This window comes from Castor canadensis, chromosome 14, assembly GCF_047511655.1.
Source record: "Castor canadensis chromosome 14, mCasCan1.hap1v2, whole genome shotgun sequence".
In the NCBI taxonomy this organism is placed as follows: Eukaryota; Metazoa; Chordata; class Mammalia; order Rodentia; family Castoridae; genus Castor; species Castor canadensis.
In genome coordinates this window covers 110,510,746-110,533,209 of record NC_133399.1, presented here as the reverse complement: position 1 = coordinate 110,533,209, position 22,464 = coordinate 110,510,746, and the positions used below count along the sequence as shown (strand labels likewise).

Here is a 22,464-nt window from a genome sequence, read left to right as displayed (position 1 = left end):
AGTTATTTTATTATATTGTTTCCATTTTTATTTGCTTTTCATAAATAATATTTTACCAAGTATATCAACATAGAGCCCTTTTAACCTCCCTCCCTCCCCAACTCTGTCCCTCTTCCTCCCTCTCTGGAGGTAAACGTCAGCCTGGCGTGTATCACACACTCATCAGGTGAATTGTTTTGAACAGGGAGGTCACTTGCATAGGGTCAGAGCACTGGTTCTGGTCAGTGTCTCTGGACAGGAATGCAGACTGCAGCACTTCCTAGGGAACAGAAGTGGTTCTTCTGAGCCTTGAGCCTTGGTTTCTTCATCTGTTAAATGGGCACAATAGTTAACACTTCCCAGGGTTGCTGTGAGGCGCTAATGAGACATCTGAAAGCACTTTGCACAGCTCCTAGCAGGTGAGGTCATTCAGTAAGTGGTGGGAAGCTAAAACTGTAGATATTTAAAGTCTCTCAATAGGAATCAGGCACAAGGCAGTGTGACTCTTGACCTTTTATAAAACCCAAAGGGAACCAACTTAGTGACAGAGTCCTTGAGCTGTGAGCAACCTCAGAGTGCCTCCTGGGACATCAGCCCTTTTACTGGGCATGGCCCATTCCACCACCAGCACCTCAGAAGACATCTGCCGGAAGCCAGCCAGCACTCCCCTTGCTGGGTGGAAACACTTATTATAAATCTCATTTGATTATAACTCAAATACACAATGGTTTTCCTCTAAGAGTCAGTTTATTGCTTTCTCTTTTGAAATCAAATACACTGTAATATTTAAGCTATTTTTATTATTTTAAAACAATCTTGGTTCTGTCTCTCTGTTATTTGTGGTTTTGGGTTTTTGGGGTTTGTTTTTTTTTAATAAACAGAACGTCATGCTTGCCTGCTCAGTCAAATTGTTGCCTGGAGGCTATGGTTCAGATGTTCCTTTTTAATGAGGGACTTGTGTCTTTGCTAGGTGAGAAGCTGACTCGGGCAACTTTGCAAATCTGGGTTTGAGTGCAGAGTATGGTGGCACACACCTGCAATCCCAGCACCTAGGAGGCTGAGGCAGGAGGATAGAGATGTCAAGGCCAGCCTGGGCTACATAGCAAGACCATGACTGAAATTAAAAAAACTAAGAAATCCAGGTTTGAAGAGACTATGACCAGTGTGTTTTTATTGAGGCAGCACTTTGACAAGAGAATAGACTCTTCCTTGCAGAGGTTTTCTTTTATAAAGATTGAAATCATTCCATTACAGCAGACATGTTTAATCTCCTTCCTATGTGAAGAGGATCCAGCCGGCATGGCAGTCAGCCTTCAACTAAGCAGAGCTTCAGTGGCAATCCTGCATCTCTTCCTTCCTGTCTCTCCTTGGGTTTTCATATGCCCACATTTTCTTGTCATCACTCCATCAGCAAGTGCCTGTTCAAGCAAGGCCTCTGACTTGTGGGAACCAGGACACCAAGGAGAGCTAAAGTGTGGCTGCCACTCAGGGAGAGGCCAGAGCACGACACGTGGCCTGTCCCCAAGACTCTGCTTGCTCAGAACAGACTTCAGCAGGGACATTGCTTTTGCAGGATGCTGGAGAATCGCTGTGGGAAAGGCTTCTTTGTTTAAAATCCACTGAAATAAAACAGCACTGTGCGCCAGGTCCCAGAGTGTGATAAGTGTGACACCTCCTTACCAGGGGAGTCATTATGGAATTTTACCCGTATGTTCACTGCCCTCCAGCCCTAGGATAGGATAGAAAGGGCTTCTGCTCCCTGGGCTGTGGTAATTTTTCCACAAGGCTCCCTCATGGGCTGTGTGGACTCTCTCCAGAACACTGTCAGACGCAAGCCTTCGATCGTATCCAACAGCATTAAAGCTGTAAATAAGCATAAGACCTCGCCCATCCACATGGCTCGGGTGCCCCAGGGGTAGATCCCATTCACCTCTGTTGCAGTAAATGGCCCGGGCCCCAAGATGTGGCTGTGCTCAGGCCAGTCCCCTGGAGAGCGCAGCCCACTGGGCATTCCTCTGCAGACGGAATCCTTGTACCAGACACCTGTATTCTCTCGCAGAGGACAGAGAGGATGGTGCAGCCACTCATATGCCCTGTCTCATTTCTGAGATGGTAAAGAGAAAAGGAAGGGCTTAGATGGAGCAGGTTTAAATTAGCCTGTAGTATAAAAGCCTCTGCTCAAGATGTCCAAGAATTAGCCTGGGAAGTCACTAATTGAAAAGATTCCAAGAGATTATTTTAGCTCCCTCTCCTTAGTAGCTCCATAATGGTCTCAGACTTTTCTGTATAATGGAAGTGTTTCCAAACTACTTCATATGGATTATTAACAAATAACCTTTATAAATCTTAAAGACAATGTAACTTCAATGATCAGGAGTGTTTAGGGCCAGCCTGCTGTTAAGTTGGGACTTTAGACTTTAGACAAATCACTTTATCTTCCAGATCCTTAGTGCCCACACAGAAAACAAATATGCTCATTGATGTAAGGTCTTTGCTGAGCAACCTCTGTGCCAAGTATGGGTCAGGACTCAGGATACAGCAAGGATCCAAAGAGGCAATGACCCCTGCACCCTGGAAATTTCGCTCAGCAGAGGAGAGCGACTGTCATGAATGACCAGAATAAGCAAGGATAGCAAGGGTTGAAAAAGTGGTAGATGGTGGGGAGGTAGGGGTGTTGTTCGGGGTTTTGTTGACAAGGTGAGTGAGTTGAAGGAGGGAGGGATGTAGCCAAGTGGGAAAGTGAGGCAAAGCATTGCAGCAGAACAGTGGCCCTGGAGGGAGCTCTTACCAAACTGATTATAAGACACAGCAGGAGCAGAGCTGGCAGGTGAGGGACAGCAGGGTTTGCTATGACCAAGATGTGGGAAGAGGAACAAGTGTGAGTAAAAAGGACACCATCTGAATCATTGCTTCAGGGATGCCTTGGGGCTACTGTGGTGGGGAAGGGACTCTTGGGGGCAAGAGGAGATGTGGGTAGTAAGAGACAGTTGGAAAGTCAGATGAAACTCTGCAGGAAAAGGCACTTTACAAACTCAGAGCACCACACAAGTGTAGATGCTAATCCCCAAAAAGGGGCCCTGAAAGTCAGGTGAAGAATTTAAGTAATAACTAACAATGGCCAAATGGGAAAGTTTCTTTTTAAAATTTTATTCACGTATTTTTTTTTTTAAACGATGCTTTGGTATCCCTCAAGGCAGTTTTTACATGTGTTTAATGCACATTTGTGGAGGGCCTCTTCTGGGACAGCTGGCCATGATGAAAGAGTAAACCGTGAAAGACACAATTTTCATCTACATGGAAAGGGTATGGAAGATTTCTGATTGTTTCTTTGGGCTCCAGTCATCTCGGCTTTGCTGCTAACTGGCCCTGCACCTTTAACCAAGGCCTCCCTGCCTTTGGTTGAGTTTACCCATGGGGATGCAGAGGAAAGGATATGGTGAGCTCTCTGGTTCTTCCTGAGTCATCTCTGGCTACAGACAGTAAAGGAACTGAAGGGTCTGTCTGCTGAGATGCCTCTAGATGGGCTAGTTGGCCACTACCACAGTGTAGGTATCTGTGCCTGCACACAGAATAGTCAAGGTTGTCTAACTGCTAGAATGGAAGGGGGTAACCCTGCTGCAATAGAGGGACAAGGAAGGAAGCCAATCGTCTGGAGCCAATGTGAAGAGTAGGGAGCCTGTGAGTACAGGTGAGAGGCACAGAGAGGCTCCCGGATCTGTGAGGGTCCCCAGGAAACAGCACAATGGCAGTTGACTTTGTATTACCGGAATAAAACCAGAACAGGATAGCTGCCCACAAACTGTAGAACTGGAAGAATCCAGCTGGATCAATGCTCTCGTGCTGGAATTCATGGCCTTCTCAAAAGGGAACACATTTGCAGTGGAGACTACACATTATCAAGTAGAAAATGGCTCAGACTGAACTGACAAAATGCAGAAGGATATATCGTAAAGAAAGAAAACCGTGTTGATGATATGCTAAGATTTAGCAACCAGTCGGTTTGCAGGCACATTAAACCACCAGAGAGCCTAGCTATGTACCCTATACTTGGAGGCAGGAAAACTGCTGTGCACACCAGTCCAGAGAACAGCTGGAGTCCAGGAAGGCTGGACACACCACCCTCTTAGCTCCTGGTGCCTGGTTCTTCCCTGAGCTGCAGAGAGGGCCGTCAGACTGCTGCGATGAGCTACTGCTGAATAAAAGTGAATGTGCACATGCATCCTCAGAATTCTGCTTGATGTTAATATGGAGGCAAAATTGAGAGAAAGGAAACATGCAGTTCACAGGGTTTCTGCCTCAGGTAGCTGTCAGACACCTAGAAGGGGAGTCCTTAAAGTCAGGGCTGGCTGCTTTGTTCATAAGTCACAGATATGCATGGGAAGGTGGATTTGATCACTTGTGGCCAGTGCTGCTTGGCCGTAGAAACATTGTCAGGAGTGCAGGGAAAACAACAGTCATCAGCCTAGGGTCCTGGAGCCCCCACCCATCTGTAATGTCCACCCTGCTCAGCTGGTTGTCCAGAGTTTCTCCAGGGGCTGTTGCTGCTCCAGTGAGAGATCGATGCTAGGAAGCAAGAGAGCAGAAGGGCTCCCTTCCCTTTCCCCATTTATCTGTATCTAGCAGCATGTTCTTCAAGATGGTCTTGGTGTTCTCAGCTCTGACTCTAACATGGTGCCTCGGAACTCCCTCCTTTCCTAAATGTGCACATTGTCCCCTAAGAGTCCACATGACCTTCTTCCTCTCCCCGGAAGTTCCTCCTACCAGGTGCTTGCCTTTCATGTGTCTGACTCTTCAGAAGAACCATGAGATCCTCGAAGGCAAAGACAGAATCCTGCCTTTTGGTCTTTCTACTCCTGGCACTTGATATTGGAGCCTTTCCTTGGATAAACCTGTGTCAGTGCTTACTGTGGCCACATTCCCAGATGACCTTGTCCTTTTCCAAACAGCATTACCTCAACATGTCTGCAAGTGCCTAATTACCCCTGAGCACACACAAAGGTGAGCACATTCCCCAAGCTCAGAAATTGGCAACTCAATAAGAAGGCGGAAAGGGGACAACCCTGGGACTGTACAAAGGCAGTCAACCAGAGCCACTAATCGGAGACTTCATATGTACCTTGCAAAGACAGAGTGTTCCCTCACTGGGCTTGGGGAGCCAGGCTTAAGAAAGGGTCCATAGAGCAAGTCTGGGGAGCGACCCAGGAGTGAGCATTTCAGAATCCCACAGGCAGAAGCAGAATTCATGCAGGGAATGGAGGAATTTGAAAGGAAGACAAAGCAGATGCTCCAGAACCAGGGACTGAGAGAGCTCGTCCTCAGCCTCGGCCACCAATGAGAGAGGAAAGCAGTTTTCCATGCTGTTGGGCTATGAGGAATGCCATCGCCCGGCCAGCTCTGGGGTCCCCCAGCCCGAAGGAGTGTGCTGTGGAGAGCTTTCTCCTCTGACAGTGTAGAGGCTTTGTTCCCTCATAGTCAGGAGGCTCTACAAAGGCTGTTGCTGGTCCCCACGTGACCCCCTATCTGCTGCTACTCTTCTCCACCAAAGCGAACATGCAGCGCAAGCTGAGGGGCTTCAGGTGGCCTCAGTCCAAGCAGGAGCTATATGCTCTTGGGCTTTTGCTGCTGCCGTTCATCTTCCGAGAAGGACACGCAGGGCAGCGCTCGCCTCACCGTGGGCTCCCTCCTACCTGTCGATTAAAACTGGGAACAAGGATCACGGTCCGCTCTTCTGCGACCCCATCGTTTCTGACTGCATCAAACTGCTGCTGTGGCTTTCCTGTTCAACACATTTCAGAAAGTGAGGTTTCCAAATTATGGCACTTTCAAATTAAAACAAGCAGAGCTTTTGCTCTCGGTCCTCAAAGGAATGCATGCGCACACCTGCTTCACTGGGGGGCAGAGGGAGAGCATAAAGAGGCCTTGGTGACCTTGGATTTCTTAAGCCACGCAGTTTGAAAGGCATTAAGCCTATTTAGGTAGTGCTTCTTACAGCAAATACTCGCTGGACTTTTAGAAGTCTTGATAAAAGTGAAAATTTAAAGAGCGCCTGGGAAGTGACAATGTTCCTTTCAACTCCACTTCCGCAGGCATGTAAATAGAAAGGCCTCTTCCTTGTCTCAGTGTCTTAAAAAGAATCCTTGATGTTGTTACGTGATTGCCTAGAGGAATGTCTTCCTCCTCGGACGGAAGGATATTCTTAAGAGAATGCCAAGCTTGTGACAGGAATTATTGATACCTTTGGAATTTTTTTCAAGTGACTCAGGCTTCTTGAAGCTGTTACCTAGGAATTAGTCAGGGACGGCATGACGCCAGTCCCCAACTGTTTAAAAGTAGAGCAGAACTCAGCGAGAGAGTGAGACAACGAGGATGTGCTTTTGTGCATTATTCTTAGTGTGGTGAATGATGCTTGTTTTCCTCCCCACTTTAATTAGAATGTTTCTACATTTGCCAAAGAAAATGTTGGAATGGATACAAAACCCTGAAATTATAGGAACAGGGCTTGATGTAATAGCTTATTTGTGAAGGAAACACAACTTGTTTGGTATTTCATTGAAGCAGGAAGTTCCGAACCTCAGAACACACAAGTACAACAAATTCTCAGGTGCTGGCTGAGTCATCTGTTGATGGAAATAGGCTCTGGTAGTTTTCCCCTGATTTACTTTGTATCTTCATTTTTTTTTTTTTATTGAAAGTAATGTGTCAGGTGGGGGTAGGAAATTACACAGAGATTCAGTGAGAGATTATACACATTTTTAAAGTCAGCTATCAAGATTAAAATTCTCTCCTTAAGCATGTGTGTGTGCATTTTTGTAATTACCTGCATATAAAATGAAGAAAAACAAAATAAAACAATAATTTGCCTCAATGAGTTACCATTTCAAAAGTAACCATGAGTCAGGGGGATCGTATTGGAGATTAATAGAAAGGCAACAAGTATTGTGCTTTATTGCTTTATGTTTTACTGCTACTAAGTGATCAATAGAGTAAGCTTTTATAACCACAGGCTAGTTAACAGTTTGAAGCATTAGAAAGCTGATGTGTGGAGCTGAGTTAGTTTAGACAGAAATCTTTAGGTTGGAACTTTTCCTTTTCTGAAAAATTAGGCCAAGATGCTACTCTAAATACTGGCACAATCCAGTAGTTTAAAATCTTGCAAGTATCCTAACAAGCCAGGCTCTCATTCCAGTAGAACATGGTGAAGAGCCCAGGAGGGGACCACAGTACAGTGGAGGTAAGGTGCAGGGGCATAAGGGTCTCTCACGTGCTGAAGACTCTGCCTGGCATCCCCACCCCTCTGCTCAGCAAGTTCAGGATGTAACTGGCATTCCTCCCAGAAGCAACACTGCCTCTTCTGGATGTGTAAGGCCTGCTTCTTTCAGGACATTTTCGATCGCCCACCCTTGTGGATGGAGTGCAGGCCCTTCTCCCGGCCCACTCTCTCCGTGCCACGATGTCTTTGCTGGGGCCCAGGCAGGGAGCCTGTTTCACCTCACGCTGTTCCCGTCTCCAGCATGCACCTATGAGAACACATCTTTCGTTCCTGGACTGGCCAGAGGCTACACTGTGATGGGGCTTCATGGTAAATGACTACTTCTAGTAGTGTTCTGGTTCACTGACCAGGTAGCACTGAACAAAGCAATATAGCTGTGAAGTAAAAGGAGCTCTGTAGGTTTTTTTAACCATTTTTTACATAGATAAACAGATACCAGAGACAATAAGGTAAATCAAGAAATGGTACAGGCCATTAGCTGAAGATCTGGTGCCTCCAACAGACACCTGTGGGCTCCTTTCATAACTGTAAGTGTCTTGCCAAGGTGAAGCTTTCAGGAACCATTACCTGCAACTGCTGGACACACACCCGCCCAGGTTGGGGATGGGCTAGTGAGCAGTTCCTAGGTGCTAAACTCTACCTTGTAGAGACAGATAACAAGGCTACCACAAGGTAGAGAAGGTAGAAAATAAAGATGAGCGCCCCCGGAGGGAGCAAGTGGGGCCCCTGTGAACAGGTGTCACCGGTCTACAGCGTACAGAGGATAGCCTAGTGCGCCTTTGTGCCTTGAGTGTGGGGTGCAGCCTGGCAGCCACATTTTCTTGCATGTCCCCTCCCTGCACTCGGTTGTCTTCGAAAAATGTGTGTCTGGAAGACAGATCTCATCAAATTGTACTCTGCTTTTGAATTTCTAGTGATTTCCCTTGTCTGCAGGTTCAAGTTCAAACTCTTGAGCACAGGATTCAAGTCCTCTCCCAAACCTGCCCTCCCTCCCCACTGGCTACCTTGCATTCACCTTTCCTTCCCTTCTGCCCAAATGCCAGCAGCCTGCCTCCACAGGGCTCACCCTGCCCCATAAGTCTTTGAATCCGACTGGAAGGATAGTGGATAGTTTGGGACAACCAGTGTCTTTAAGCGGAAGGTCTGAGAATGGCCTCTGGTTAGGATGGGGAGTGCAGGGGGTCGATGGTAGAGGGCCTTGTAGGCCAAGCAATGGGCCTCATTCCTCACTGGCAGGTTTTGGAGCAAGACAGACACATGCCAGCCATGTTTGATGAGTCTCTCCATGGCAATAAACTAAAGGCAGGCAACGAAGTGACAGCAGACGGAAGTACACCTAAGTCCCAATGGAGGTGGCAGCCACACAAGTGCCCATTTGACCACTGAGCTACACCAGTGCCAGGAAAACCTGAGGGAGTCCACTTTTGGCACTTAAAGAGTCCACGGGCCCAGGAAGAATGCCTGTGAGGGAGTGGGGAAGGGTCCCGCCCCACAGGTCACTTCCTCTCCGCTTGCGCAGCAATCCCTGGTCAGCTTTGTTGTCCTGGTTTGGTTTGTCGCTTTCCTTGTTGTTTACACCTCCAGGTATTTGTAGACAGATCTTATCTCCTTCCCTGTTAGTCACCGCTTGGCCCGGCTCTGCATATTTTATTCTTTTCAGCTCTGTTCCTGGGCCTGACCTCTCACCATTCTCTCAAACATGTTTTGTGTTTTCAGATGTTATTCCGTTAGGACTATTTTAAGAGATGCAATAAACTAAATACAGTCTGGCCTAAATAAGAATGGTCTTGAAATAGAAAAAAATTTTAAATGTATTTGAGTGGGTGTGCATATGTGCCTGAGTGTGTGCCTGTGTGTATATCCATGTGTGTACACACAATCACCTGCAAAGTTAGCCCAAGACTCTATGTGAAAAACAAACTTAAAAAAGAAGAGATGCAGGCCGGGGCTTAGTAACTCACTGTAGCTGTAAAGCCAGTGCTGGCCGTGTGCACTCACCTGGGTCATGTTCCGTGTAATAATACTCTGTGTTATAGTAAAAAGTAAGTTTACCAAAGTACCTGATTTCCATGTCTTTAAATGTGCTTTTTAATAATGCTTGATGTATGTATCAGTTTTTAAAATAATTTGGCAAAAAATAGCAACATTTATAAGACTACAAGTCAACTAGTTATTTTATTTGTGTGTGTGTACACATGCCTTGTAGTGACAGTCAGCTTTAGCAAGGTCCCTTGCACTGGTTTCTTGTTTCCTTTGGTTCTCCATCCTCTCGGGTGGGCGGGAAACAGGTTTGAAAGCTTGAGGTGTTTGTGCTGAGCCTGGCCCTGGCCTGCCCTGTCGCTGCTGTTTCAAGCCTTCATAGTGGTAGCTGTCCACAGTGAAGTGGTGTTCCAGAGTTTCATTGATCCTCTACCTTGTCACTCTGCAGAGCCCTGGTCCCAGCCCAGGGAAGCCAGCACATGTGCTTTTCCACTGGCTCACCCATTTCCCACCAGTGGAAAAGACTTTGAGAGAGAGGAGGAAATGGTTCAGATTGAAGTGCAGTGGCCAGTGGTTGCTGATAAACCTTTGGACTCTTTGCTTGTTTGGGTTAAAATGCAATGGAATGTGAGAGCGAATGTCACACTCTCCAGCATAATTTTGTAATATAGACAAAGCTTCTTAGAATTATCAAGGGAAAGCCAGGCACATTGGTGCATGCCTGTAATCCTAGCTACGTGGGGGATGGAGATTGGGAGGATCTCAGTTTGAGACCAGCTCAGACAAATAGTTCATGAGACCTCATCTCAAGCAATAGTTGGGTATAGTTGTCCCCCCCTGTCATCTCAGCTACATGGGAAGCATAAATAGAAGAATTACAGTCCAGGCATGAATATGAGACCCTTGTTGAAACAATAACTAAAGCAAAAAGGGCTGGGGGCATGGCTCAAGTAGTAGAATGCCTGACAAGAAAGGGGAAGAAGGCCCTGAGTTCAAACCCCAGTACAACTTAAAAAGAGAGAAAGAAAAGAATTACAAAGAGAAGTGCAATGGAAGTTTTTGAGGTTATCTGGGAGCAAATTGAGTTGCAAAGTATTAAGAAGTAGAGAGAAAGAACCAAAGAATCAAAAATATTTAAATGAAAAGAAAATTAGGAAATTATCCAGGACATTCCCTTTATTTATAGATGAAGAACTAACGACTAGATGATGCTGACCACTGACCATACCTTATGTCACTTCACGGGCCGCTTATGCCTTCTCATCCTGATGTCACCATGGCTCGTTGTTCCTGCCTCACAGCTGCTAGTGAGAAGAGGTCCAGGAGAGCCAAGCTCCTGACGCTTGGTTCCTGTTCTGCTGAGTCTCCAAAGTCGGGTGTGATCACCCACAGCTTGGGTAGTTTTTATGTCTTTTCCCAAATGATGATGTCCAAATAGGGCCTTTCCCCCAAAGAGCTTGCTGGCTGCCCATTCTCTCCTCCTCCAGTGTCCCTGCTGCCTCAGGAATTCGTGATGGCCACCCAAGACCCTCTTCACCCTGCCTCACACTTGGATGAATTCCCCAAACGCCCCAAGAGGCAGATCATGGAAAAGTGTGAGGGCTCAGAGGTTGTGTTTCTGACCAAAGACTCAGCAGCCAGTAAATCATGGAAATGAGCAACAGCACTGATCCTTACTCACACAGCACCTCCAGTCTCAGAACAATATGACATGCTTTGAGTGGCTGGACTCTGAGGGGACGAGGACAAATTCAACACAGTTCTGCCTGCCAAGCTTGGACAGTGGGCAGAGATGAGAGTCGTGGCCACTGGCCTGTGCCTTCATTTGAAGGAAGTAAGAGATGGAATTTTATTAAGCTTTGGGAATTACAGAAATTATTTTCATAAATTTTTAAGTTAATTTGCTTTAGAAAAATAAATCCAGATTTGAAAGTTTTGTTTAGATAATAAAATTTGTAAGCAAGTCTTTTAATGTTCAATTGGTTTTATGGCTCTTACAGGCATCCAGTTACTGCTAGATCCTAGAGAATGCTTTTCTTTTGCTTTGGAAATGTACCTGATTATAAACATTAGGAAACACAAGTTCTTCAAATCTTGAAATGATAAAGTTCTTTAAATTTACTTGTACACAGAATGAAATAGCTAAAACATCTACTGACTCAAAAGGAAAGGGAAAAAGCTTCTGTAGAAATGAAATGTAATTCATCCCATTTCAAACCTAAGAAATCACAGCAGGTCACTGTTGCATTTTATAAATGTTAAACCAAAATATGGCCATAAACAAATGCTTCATTAAAAAAAATCCTGACCTACATTTGGGGATGTAGTTCAGTAGTAGAGTACTTGCTTAGCAAGTGCAAGACCCTGCATTCAGTCCCCACCACACACACACACACACACACACACACTGAAAACCTGACTTATAGAAGGTGTGTGGTCACTTTCTGTTAAACAAGGTCCCTGCCCTAGTTAGAGTAGTCTTCCCTAGGTCCTGCAGCCAGTGCTGTCAACTAAAGGGAGGGGACATGAGTATGCACCACTCCCTGTCACCTCCTTCCATGGACACCAGCACTGTGCTGATCAGGAGACAGTAGAGTGCACATAAGTGTTGTGACCAAAGCAAAGTAAGGGCTGGAAACCCAAGAAAATAGTAGGGTTCAGAACAAACTGCCCAAAAGTGTGGAAGGTTGGCATTCCAGAAAACCGTAGAAGCAAGAAGATCATTCCCACTGCCCCTTGCACTTCTCTCATAAGACCCTCTAGAGGAAGTGTCCTCATTTCTGCAGAGACAGGACACGGAGAAGGATCTGAACAACTGGCCAGTTTATTACCATGAGATCATACATCATCTTTGCCCATTCCCACTTCTGCTGGACAGCTCACACTCCATCACATGTAGTAGGAGTTTCCCTGTTTCTGTAAGTGAGCATTTCCTAACAAAGGCTCCCATACCACGTAAGACTTACAGTAAGTACATCTGTCTTCTTTTGTCTTGTTAATCTGCCTTTTGTCATAGATATGACATAGCTAGCCCTGAACCTAGCAACAGCAGAGGAAATATATCTTTCCTCCCCACTGGGCCCAGCATGCACTTGGCAACAAACAACCAGGTCTCCCCAAGAATGTGGTACAGATGCAGAGGCCAGAACAACCATCTGAAATCCTGGTCTTGTTTGACCCCCAGGAAGTAAGGAGTGGCCATGACTCAGGTGAGCAAAGTGAGCTGGAGTCTTGCAGGGCTCGAACCTTGGTAGAATTGGAGGGCAAACCAGGAAGGATGAGCAGGCACTGACCTCCATACCAGGTGCACAAACAGCTCAAGGCCTGCCTGAGCCTTGAGAGACTGAGCACAGCCAGTATGACCCCAGGCCCCACCAGGCAGGACTCACCTGATGGGGGCAGCAGGGCTGGCCTAGGTGTTACAGATGCTTATAGATTACTAACCTAAAGATAATCTAGAAAGAATAACACAGTGAGAAATGTAGAGCTATATTTATATAAAAGAAAGCTAGTCCTTTACTGGCATGACTAATTTATTTTAGGACTGAAATTGTATTTGGATGAACTATTTGTTTTCATGAACTTTTCCTCACCTTTCAAGCTTTTTTAAGATGGGGGGCTTATTTTATTCTGTCATAAATGGGTAACGAAATAGTGCCCACTTAATAAAGTACTTAGTTCTAACAGTCACTGGCTGTTAGAACTGTAAATGGGCCTGTGTACAGGTCTGTTTTGCTTGCTCTTCTGAGCCTTTGGAGTTCTAATTCAGTACTTCTGTCTCAGAATCACCTGGGGAGATCTTGGAAATACCAGCTACTCCAACCACACCTCCTTTAATTGAATCAGCACATCTGGCATCAGGGTCCATGTTGCTGGCACCTTTTAAACTCGCGGATGAATACAGTAGCATGAATTTACAATCCTTTCTCAGCCTGCGCATCCCATGAGACTCAGCTGGGGAGCTTCAGACGTTACCAGAGCTCAGGCCTCATGCCATGTGTTCTGACTTAATCGGTATATGGTAGGCGCTTGCAGCAGTATTTTAACAGCTTCCCAGGCAATTCTAACGTAAGACTAAGAATGCTTCTCTGAAAGATAATGACCCACAAAACACTGTCAGGTTGTTGGGGTGTGGTCTTTCCAAAATTTTGCTTAGAACTCCCAGCTTTCACTACACAATGGACATGTGCCAGTATTTTTAAAGGACCATATAAAAGATTCAGTAAAACCAGTGTGTGACTTCCACATGTATTTTATCATGATTTTTGAAAAAGTGACAATTAAGAGCAATGAAAGGTGATTCTGAGCCAAGCGTTGCAGAGCAGTCCATGTTGTTATCACCACAGTGTATGGAAAAGGCCAGAGCAGCCCAACACTGCAGGGAGGAAGAACTACTGGGTTCAAGTTTTGACATCCCTCTTGCAGTTGTTGAAAACTATGAGGCATGAAATCCAGATTTATGACTTTTTGAAAAGTTATTTATGGATTCCCAAGACAGCTATGTTCCCATCACTTATGTAGCCTTTAAAACTCAAATGACGCTTTAAAAAAAACTCGGTTTGGCACCCATTGAGTTCTGACTTTGGTTGTCTAAGTAGAATTCAGCCTCTGCCTTTTCTTAGCTGATCATCCATTATAGAAAACAGAAAATGTCATTTGTATGTAACTTTTTGGAAAAGCTGAGCCAGCAGTTATCCTCTGTGTGCACTTTATTTTACCTTTTGCATGAAGCAAGAATTTGAGGACAGGGTCTCAGGAGAGTGAGCTCCTTCTCACCTGGCCAGCCTTTCATCTCATCCACACCACAGACTCTGTTTTTACTGGGAGTTCCCTTATCAAAGTGAGGCCACCTACATACTGCCAGGTCACCTCATACTGACAGCCGCAGTCAGGCATTACTCTCCTATACCCTGTCCTCTACCCTCACTCTACTTGTTTCTTCTGAATAAGTTCTTTGGAATTTCCCTCAATTTTTGTCTCTGAAACATTCTAAAACATTGCAGTGTTAAAAGCAAGGCAGATTATATAAGCTGTACTCCCAGGCTTGACAACACATGTTTTTGTCTGAGGTCTTTACTGCCAAGAACATAAAGATTCTCTCAGTCATTTGCACCGTCTGTACTGACCTTCGGAGTCTCCTTGCTTTGACGTGCTCTCCTCTCCCGTCATCAGCCTGTTAAATGTTCCCTGCATCCAGTTTTCTTAACTAGATGCAGATGGTGTGGGGCTGAGTCGCTACTAGGATGGAGACAGAGGCCCTTTCCACCCATCCGCAGAGCTCAGGCTTGAGAAAATAGCCATCTCCTGTGACCTTGTACAGGTTAACCGCCTCTCTAAATTGAACTAACAACGCTAGCTCTTTTTTAATTCTTTAACGGAATTAAATGAGCTAATTCATACGAAGTACATAGAAGTGCCTAGTACACAGTAGGCACTTAATACCTGTTGACTACTAGAAACCAGGATCAGGGTTGAAGATGAAGAGCACTAGTGAAGCTTTGATGGGTTGAGTGTAAGTCAACCAGAGCAAGAGCCAGGCAGACACTGGACTGGAGCCCCAGGGGCAGAGGGAATCTGGGAAAAGATGGTGTGCCAAGCAGGAGGTTGGGAGCAGTAGACTCTAGCTGGGCAGAGTGAAGAGGGTAGAAGGCTATGAGGAGTTCCCAGCATCCACGGGCATCGGGGAAGGAGGATCAGACAGGCAAGGACTGTGAAGAAAAGGAAGGTGCATGTCACAGAAGCCACGGGCAAAGACAGGGGAGGGAGCCACCTTGTCCACAGAGATGAAGCTACTGAGAAATATGTGGAACAAAGGTGGCCGTCCATGCCTTGGTAAATCATGGATCCCTCTGCAGGGAGAGAGCCAGGCTAGCAAGTGGACTCCGTGCATTTCTCAGTTGACTTCAAGTGCTCTCAAGGAAGTACAGGGTACCTCTGGGGAGTTAAGAGTGTGTGTATGTGTGTGTGTGTGTGTGTGTGTGTGTGTGTGAGAGAGAGAGAGAGAGAGAGAAGATATAAATGTATACCTTTTAAGAATCCTTATACAAAGGCCAACATGATAGCCGATAAAGGAAAACAAAGTCCAGATCCTATATAACTGTCCTCCTCATCCTCCCTCCAACGACCTGAAGTGCCTGCCTGCATTGCCCTGTGTGTTTGTGCCCATCCAGCAGCACCTGCCATCTCACTGCAGGAAGCTCACAAATCCAGGGCTGCACTGTGGGTCACAGAACTGGGATTGGAGGGAGGGTGCCCTTGTTTTAACCCCCTGGTAGGGGGTTTTCTGCACCACACACAGTGTCCAGCCCCTCAGGATATAGGAATATGGGGTGGGAACAACAGAGATTCTGGGTTGGGACACACTAGTCTTTATCCACTCTGTGGCCTCATGCCTAGCTTCTCTAGGCTTTGGTGTGCTCTAGGTTTTGATCAGCAAAGTGGAGAAGCTGGGCTAGAACATCCCATTCTTAGTGTGGGCAGCTTTGAGAAATGTGTCTTCAGAAGTTACTCTACCAGACACCGGTGTCTGATGAGAAAAACCTGCTCACCTGTAGCCATGCATCTCCAAGGTCAGAGGGCAGAATCACCTTCAGACCCCCTGGGAAAATCGTATGGATCTTTACACCATTTCCCCCAAGTCTAAGGATTTCTTTTTTTAACAGAAAAACTCCCTTCTAGTTTTTTTTGGTTTTGTTTTTTTTGAGGGTTTTTTTGGTACTGGGGTTTGAACTCACTGCCTACACCTTGAGCCACTCCATCAGCCCTTTTTGTGAAGAGTTTTTTCAAGATAGGGTCTTAAGAACTATTTGCGTGAGCTAGCTTCAAACTGTGGTCCTCCTGCTCTCTGCCTCCTAAGTAGCTAGGATTACAGGCATGAGCCACCACGCCTGGCTCCTTTCTAGCTCTTTCAGAGAGTGCTTCATTAACAATATTTCAAATTAAAGAATTCTGATTTGGATCTTTTGAATAGCAGATTAAGCAAGGAACAATCCATCCTCCAGTGGCTGTTGTCACCTCTGTTCAGATGAGCCCCAGACCCTGTTGTTGAGCAGTGAGCTGCCTGCAGAACTGTTCCTCCTGCTTTTCTCACACACACAGACTTTTGACACTGAACATGAAGGGATGTCCACACCAAACAGTTCTGCCATTCTCTGCAGATACCAGATAGGTGTCTGATAGTTCAATTCAGTTCTGATACTGCCAGACTGGTATTTGCTTCAGAACCCACAAATTAGGGGCTGGGTCCCACACAACTGGCCTCATTTCAATCACCAGGCCCAGGTCTCCAGTCTCTCTGACTTCTGGCCTAATTTATAGGCCTTCCCCTTCCTAAGGTTTAACAACTTGCCAGAATGCTTCAGAACTCAGAGACTTTACTTATACTTACCAATTTATTGCAAAAGATATTAGTAAGATAAATATCCTTTGTCCACTACCTCTGCTAATCCAGATTCTCATCCACCTGGTCAGAGCATGGTCTTGTCCTGTCACTCTCTGTTCAGCCTTCCTGGACCCTCACCCTCCTCTGGCACCACCAGTGGAAGATCCAGTCAGCATGCCCTATGCAGCCTGTGCCAGGCCGGCCTCTGCTCAGCCCTCTCCTGCCTGGGCTTCTGCTCATCTGACCACCTGCCTCCACCCACAACTCACTGTGCCTCTGCTCGGTGCTTTCCAATTCTAACTCCTCCTTCAGGTTGGCAGAAGGCCAACTGTGTAATTCTCTTCCAGAGGTCCTGTCCTTTTCAAAATTCCTTTTATCAACTGCTGCCCTGTTCTTCCCTCAGGATTAAGTTGTGCTTCCAACTTAATCACTAGAATCCCAGGCCTCCTGTGCACAATACTCTATAGCTACCCAATAAACTCATTAATTCAACAAATATAATGGAGCACTGACTGCATCCTGGCTCTGATGTAGGTGCTAGCAGTATATCATTAAACAAAGCAAAAATGATTCCTGCCCTTGGTTCCTAGGAAGAGAAACATAACATAAAATAAATGATATGTTTTGTTAGAAAGTGGTGAAACTTACAGCAGAAGGAAAGCAGATCAGGTTTGGGGTGGGGGTGGGGGGGCTGCTGTATTCAGTCTGGACCTTCTCAGTGGGTATGCCGGGCAGGCCTTGCAGAGAAGGTGACAGCTGAGTAAAGACTGGAAGTGTGAATGAGCCTTGTGGATGTGACAGAGGGACAGCCCAGGCAGAGAGGGAAGTCCATGCAGGAGCTCAAGGCAGACTTGTGCCCCGTGTGTCCCAGGAACAATAAGGAACCAGGTGAGAATGGAATGCAAGAGGAGGCAGAGGTAGGGTGGAAGCTCCAAGAGGCGAAAGGCCAGGGTGAACAGAAATTACGTGATGTGACTTAGGCTTCTAAAATTCCCACTTTGTTGAGCAGAATCTTTGGTGGGAGAAGTTTAGAAGGGACACCAGGCTAGCAGTGGCGTAGCTGTGCTTGGAGTTGTGTGCACAGCAGTGAAGAATCCTAGTCTGTGTGTATTTTGGTGATAAAGATGGCCAAAGACCATAAAGACCCCTTTTTGGTAGGATGAGATGCATGAGAGAAAGTGAGGCATCAGGGCTGCCCTTAGGGGCTCGACCTAGGCACCTGAAAGAATGGTATTCTCTGAAATTGAGGTGGAGAAGGCTGAAGGCAAAGCAGACCATAGGGAGAAAAGGAGGGGACATCATGAATAGGTTGGAGGGGTGTGTTAGACCCCCAAGTGGAATGGCACAAAAGTAGCTGGGCGTGAGACTCTGGGAAGAGGTCTGAGCTGGAGGTAAGATGTTGGAGTCAACAGTATACAGAGGCTATTTAAAGCCCTATGATCAGATGGGGTCACCAAGGGAAAAGAGCAGAAAGAGAAAAGGACCAAGGTCAATCCTGCAGGACTCCAGCATAAGAAGTCAGAAGGAAGAGAAACAACGAGACAAGAAGAAGCGGCTGGTGAAGTAGAAAGAAAATTCGGGGAGTGTTGAATGGAGACAATGACTCAATGAGGAGGGAGGGCTCCACAGTGTCCAATACTGTGAGTTGAGGACTGACCATCACCTGTGGTCTGCAGTAACTTGAGGGTGACTATGGCAGTGACAAGGCAGTTTCAAGGTCATATGAAAACAAGGCCACACAGAGTTTAGAAGGGGGTGGGAGCAGAGAGTGTGGGCCTCTCTTTCGAGGGGATTTGCTACAAAGAGATGCAGAGAAATAGAGACAGGGCAGTATCTGGCAAAGGCAGCAGAGAGGTGGGAAGGGATTGTTTTGGATGGAGAGAAATAAGAATGTTTTTGTTATTTGCTGAAGTGAAGATAGCATGAGTTTGGTGATCAGGCCGAGGAGGAAGAACTGGTGTTGACAGTCCACGAGTAGGCAAGAGGGATGCAGTCATGCCCGGCGAGGTGATCAGCTTTCCACGTGGACAGTCCATTTCAGCAGCTAGGGGGATGCAGGTTGTGTGGGTGCTGGGTCCATGGGAGTCCGTGAAATGTCTCTGTAAGACCTCCCTGTCCTCTGTGTGGTAGGAAGCAGGGCCATGGTTACATGTGAGAAATGACATGTTGTTGGAGATGGAGACCAGGCAGGTGTGGCAGCCTCTGAGAAGGACAGAGAGAGTCTAGAAATGGACCATTGCATTAAGGGTGTCTGTGTGGCCAAAAGGCAGAGCCTGACGTGAGCCAAAATTCACATGACCGTTAGGTGAAAGGCCCAAATCTGCAGGCAGCTTTATGAGTAATGGAAGTGAGTCAAGTCTCCATGTGACTGACATCAATATTTCTTGCCCAGTTGGTATTGAGTGTGGGAGAAAGAAGATCTGTTATTTATTGGAAACCTTCAAACTTCAATAGCTGCATCTTTCTACAAGCACTCACAGGAAGAGATAACATTACCGGATTCCTGGTGAATTTGCTTTCTCGTTCTGCCTTGAATCCCCTCACTATGTAGATGGGAGAAGAGCCACCTCTGCTGATCGTGGAAATTTTCAATTATTTTAACTATTTTAACCTTTTTTATTATTAAAAGAAAGAAAAACATCATAGCACCTCCCCTCCTGCTTGAACAGGCTGTTTTCTGGTAAGGGATACCACTGTGTCCTCCACTTGTCCTGCCTTTTTCCACCTGGTTCACTCAAAGTCATCTCTCCCCACCCTCGGTTACCTGTATGGGCTACTAGGGTTCTGCTTTCTGTATGACCAGGACATTAGCTCATAGCTTGAACCAGTGGCACCTGCTGAGTGTCAGGTAAGTGGAGCTGTTGTCAGGTGGGTGGGATTTGAGGGGCAAGCCCCTCAGAAAGGGCTCCCACAAAATGAGAGAATACTTAGACTATCCTTGAAGGGGAAAATGGGATATGGACAGGTGTGAAACTGAAAAAGCATAATTCTTATTTTTATTTTTCACTTTTTAATTAACATACAGTAAAATCAACACTTTTCATATACAGTTCTATTAGTTTAGCATAACCATCCTAAGCAGGAGAATTGAAAAAACCAAGGCCCACTCACATCAAAGAATTATGTGGCATATTTAGGGACAGGGTGGCAAGCTCAACAGGGCAGAGTGCATTTGGGATTTGAGAGGGAAAGTAGAGCCAGCCCCAGGCTATGGGATTAAATAAAGTTACCAATGAAACGCACCAGATTGTGGGATCAGAAACATTTACCCCAGAGGAAGTTATAAGTTGCTTGTCCTGATAATCTCACAGCTCTGGGAATTTACTAAAAACCACCCAGCTATACTCAAACCAGCTTCTTACCAGTTAGGAAGGTTTCAAGTCTTCCATATTTAAAATCTTAGACTTACTGATTATGGTTCCTACCAATGTTTTCTGTGGCACTCAAAGAAAGAATCTAGTGACACCCTCAACCCTCCCACACTGTAGACACACCCATACGTTATTGTTAAACTGTGCGTCTTACAATTAAGAAGTACGATATTTTTTCATTTGATGGGCATGACCACCTTCAATTCAAAGACACTACCCTGACTGGCGCGTGATCTCAGGTACCTCACAATCCTCAGCCTTTCTGCTGTAGGATTTTGCTACAAGAATTCTGTAAAGATCTGTTCCTCCTCGTCCACATATGGCTCACTACAGGGGCTGTGCAGAGTGTTAGTGAGCCAGAGAGATTCTGCAGGTGAGCTCTACCTGGAAGAGACCAGCTCACTGGCTAAAATCCAGAAGCATGGGGAACTATGTTCTGCTTAGCTTTGTCAACCACAGAGTCTGCTGGCACTTGCTTCTAAGTAAATGGATTTCAAGGGCCCAGCTAACCCCTGGTCAATCAGTAGCTTCTCTGAGAAGATAAATGCAAACGCAGGCAGCATTTTCCAAAGCAAAGCTGAAACTTACCCATAGCCATAAATGCATAGATATATATATGGAAGATTGCTTTATGTCCCCACCTGCAGAGAACAGCAGGAGCTGCTGAGCTCTGCCCAGAATTCACCCTAACAACTCCCCTGTCCTGTTTGTTTTAGATGCCCTTTTCCTCCATGACTCCTGAGGAGACACCCAGGTTCTGTCGGGAGGCAAACGTGCTCTATTGGAAAGCCATGCTTTCTTAGACTGCACATCCTTCCCACGTGTGGTTCTAGCTTTCCATGCCTTAAAGCTGATTTATGACCCCATGATTGTAAAGACCTGCTAGCCGGGCAGATAACTCTTGTCTGTAGCAGGAAATGAGTTTTGTGTGGTGGGAGGAATTTCTATCCCCCCAACCTCATAAAAGAGCCAATTTTCTAATCATCTCAATATCTAATCTACAAAAGTGACCTTCACATTATCCTTTGAGCACCATAAATATTCTTGCTGGATCTGTATGAGAGCTGCCATTTTAGCTTTCTCCTTTTATGCTTTCACCATTTTTAACTAGAAACTCATATGTTAGCATGGATAAGCCTGGCCATGACTGAGGTCCTTGTTCAGGTGACAGCATGAACAATGCACCACCATGGCCACCCAGCCATATGCTCACTGATCCACATGTGTCCCCATCTCCTCCCTTCTGTGATACCTGTGTACCTGGCTCACACCCCTTTTTCTCATGTTTATGTGTGTATAATTGTCTGCAATGGAATTGAAGTCTGATTCGTTGCCATGAATTGCTGTGACAAAGACGATGGGAAAGGCAATGAATATAATCAATGTAAGTTCACTTCAGAATTTGAGCTTTTCTCCTACATCTGGAAGTGACACATAAGCACCAAGGGTGAGGCCAGAGTGACACAGCAAGCAAGCTCCCTCTGGTGAACCCAGCACTCTTTGTCAGCTGCTCAATTAATCTTTTGTATAGTTTGCAGCCTTATAACTCTCAACTACCTTAAAATGTACCAACGGAGTTGGGGGAAAAATAATATATTACTAGGAGGAAAATGAAGAAGCCAAGATCTGAGGCAAGATGACAGCCAGCAGCAGCCAGGCACTTTTGTCCCGTGTGCCTTTAAAGGCAGGGAATGTCTCCAAGTGCAAGCCTGCATTGGTAATTGTGCTTTTAGACGATTTCACCCATCACTGAGGACCTGTGACATGATGAAAGTTCTAGGGGCTGAGATAATGAATCAGGGCTTCTGTCCTCAGGGAGCCCTGGGCAAGCATCCTGTTCGTAAGGGCTTCCGGTACTGGAAGGGCTTCACTAAAGCTAAATAATAAGCAGAATTGTATATCCTGTTGTTTTTCAAGTGAAATGTGCCAATCATCATAGTTTCTATGTCAATGAGCTCCTCGTACATGTATGTCCTTGTATTCACCAGGAGCATACTCACACAGTAAACGCCCAAAAGTCCTAGAGTAGGCTGCCCCAGAAATTCTGTTACTTAGGTTTGGAAAATCAGTGCTCATGCAGTCTCAGTTGTTTTGAATTAAGAACCAGATTTTTGTAATACTCTGCTGAACAAATAGATGAGAGGGAGAATTTTAATTTGTTGACTTTTATATTATAAACTAAAGTCAGGGACCCTGTCCTAGTCATCATTATTCTCTTCCAGTGCATGGCAGACATAAGTGCTCAGCAAATGTGAGTGAGGAAACGACAATGAACCACAGAAATTAGCTACTGAAGTCCCATTCTAAATATTTGAAAGGTTTACTTCCCTTTTACTGACTTAAAAACCAGATTGCTTACTGCTTATACAAATAGCAAGATAAGAGACTTGATCCCATTTTTAGTTAAGAAAAAGTGTATCATAAGTGTGCATGTGTACTCACTGTGTAAGCATTTTAAATATACAGCAAATTCTTAACAGTGG

At 45.7% G+C, this 22,464-nt stretch overlaps 1 protein-coding gene across 2 annotated transcripts in view; it reads left to right on the top strand.

Annotated features, from left to right (window-relative positions):
• The window catches only part of Mcph1 (microcephalin 1), a 218,627-nt gene that overhangs the window by 171,384 nt on the left and 24,779 nt on the right, over positions 1-22,464 (top strand). The window lies entirely within an intron of this gene.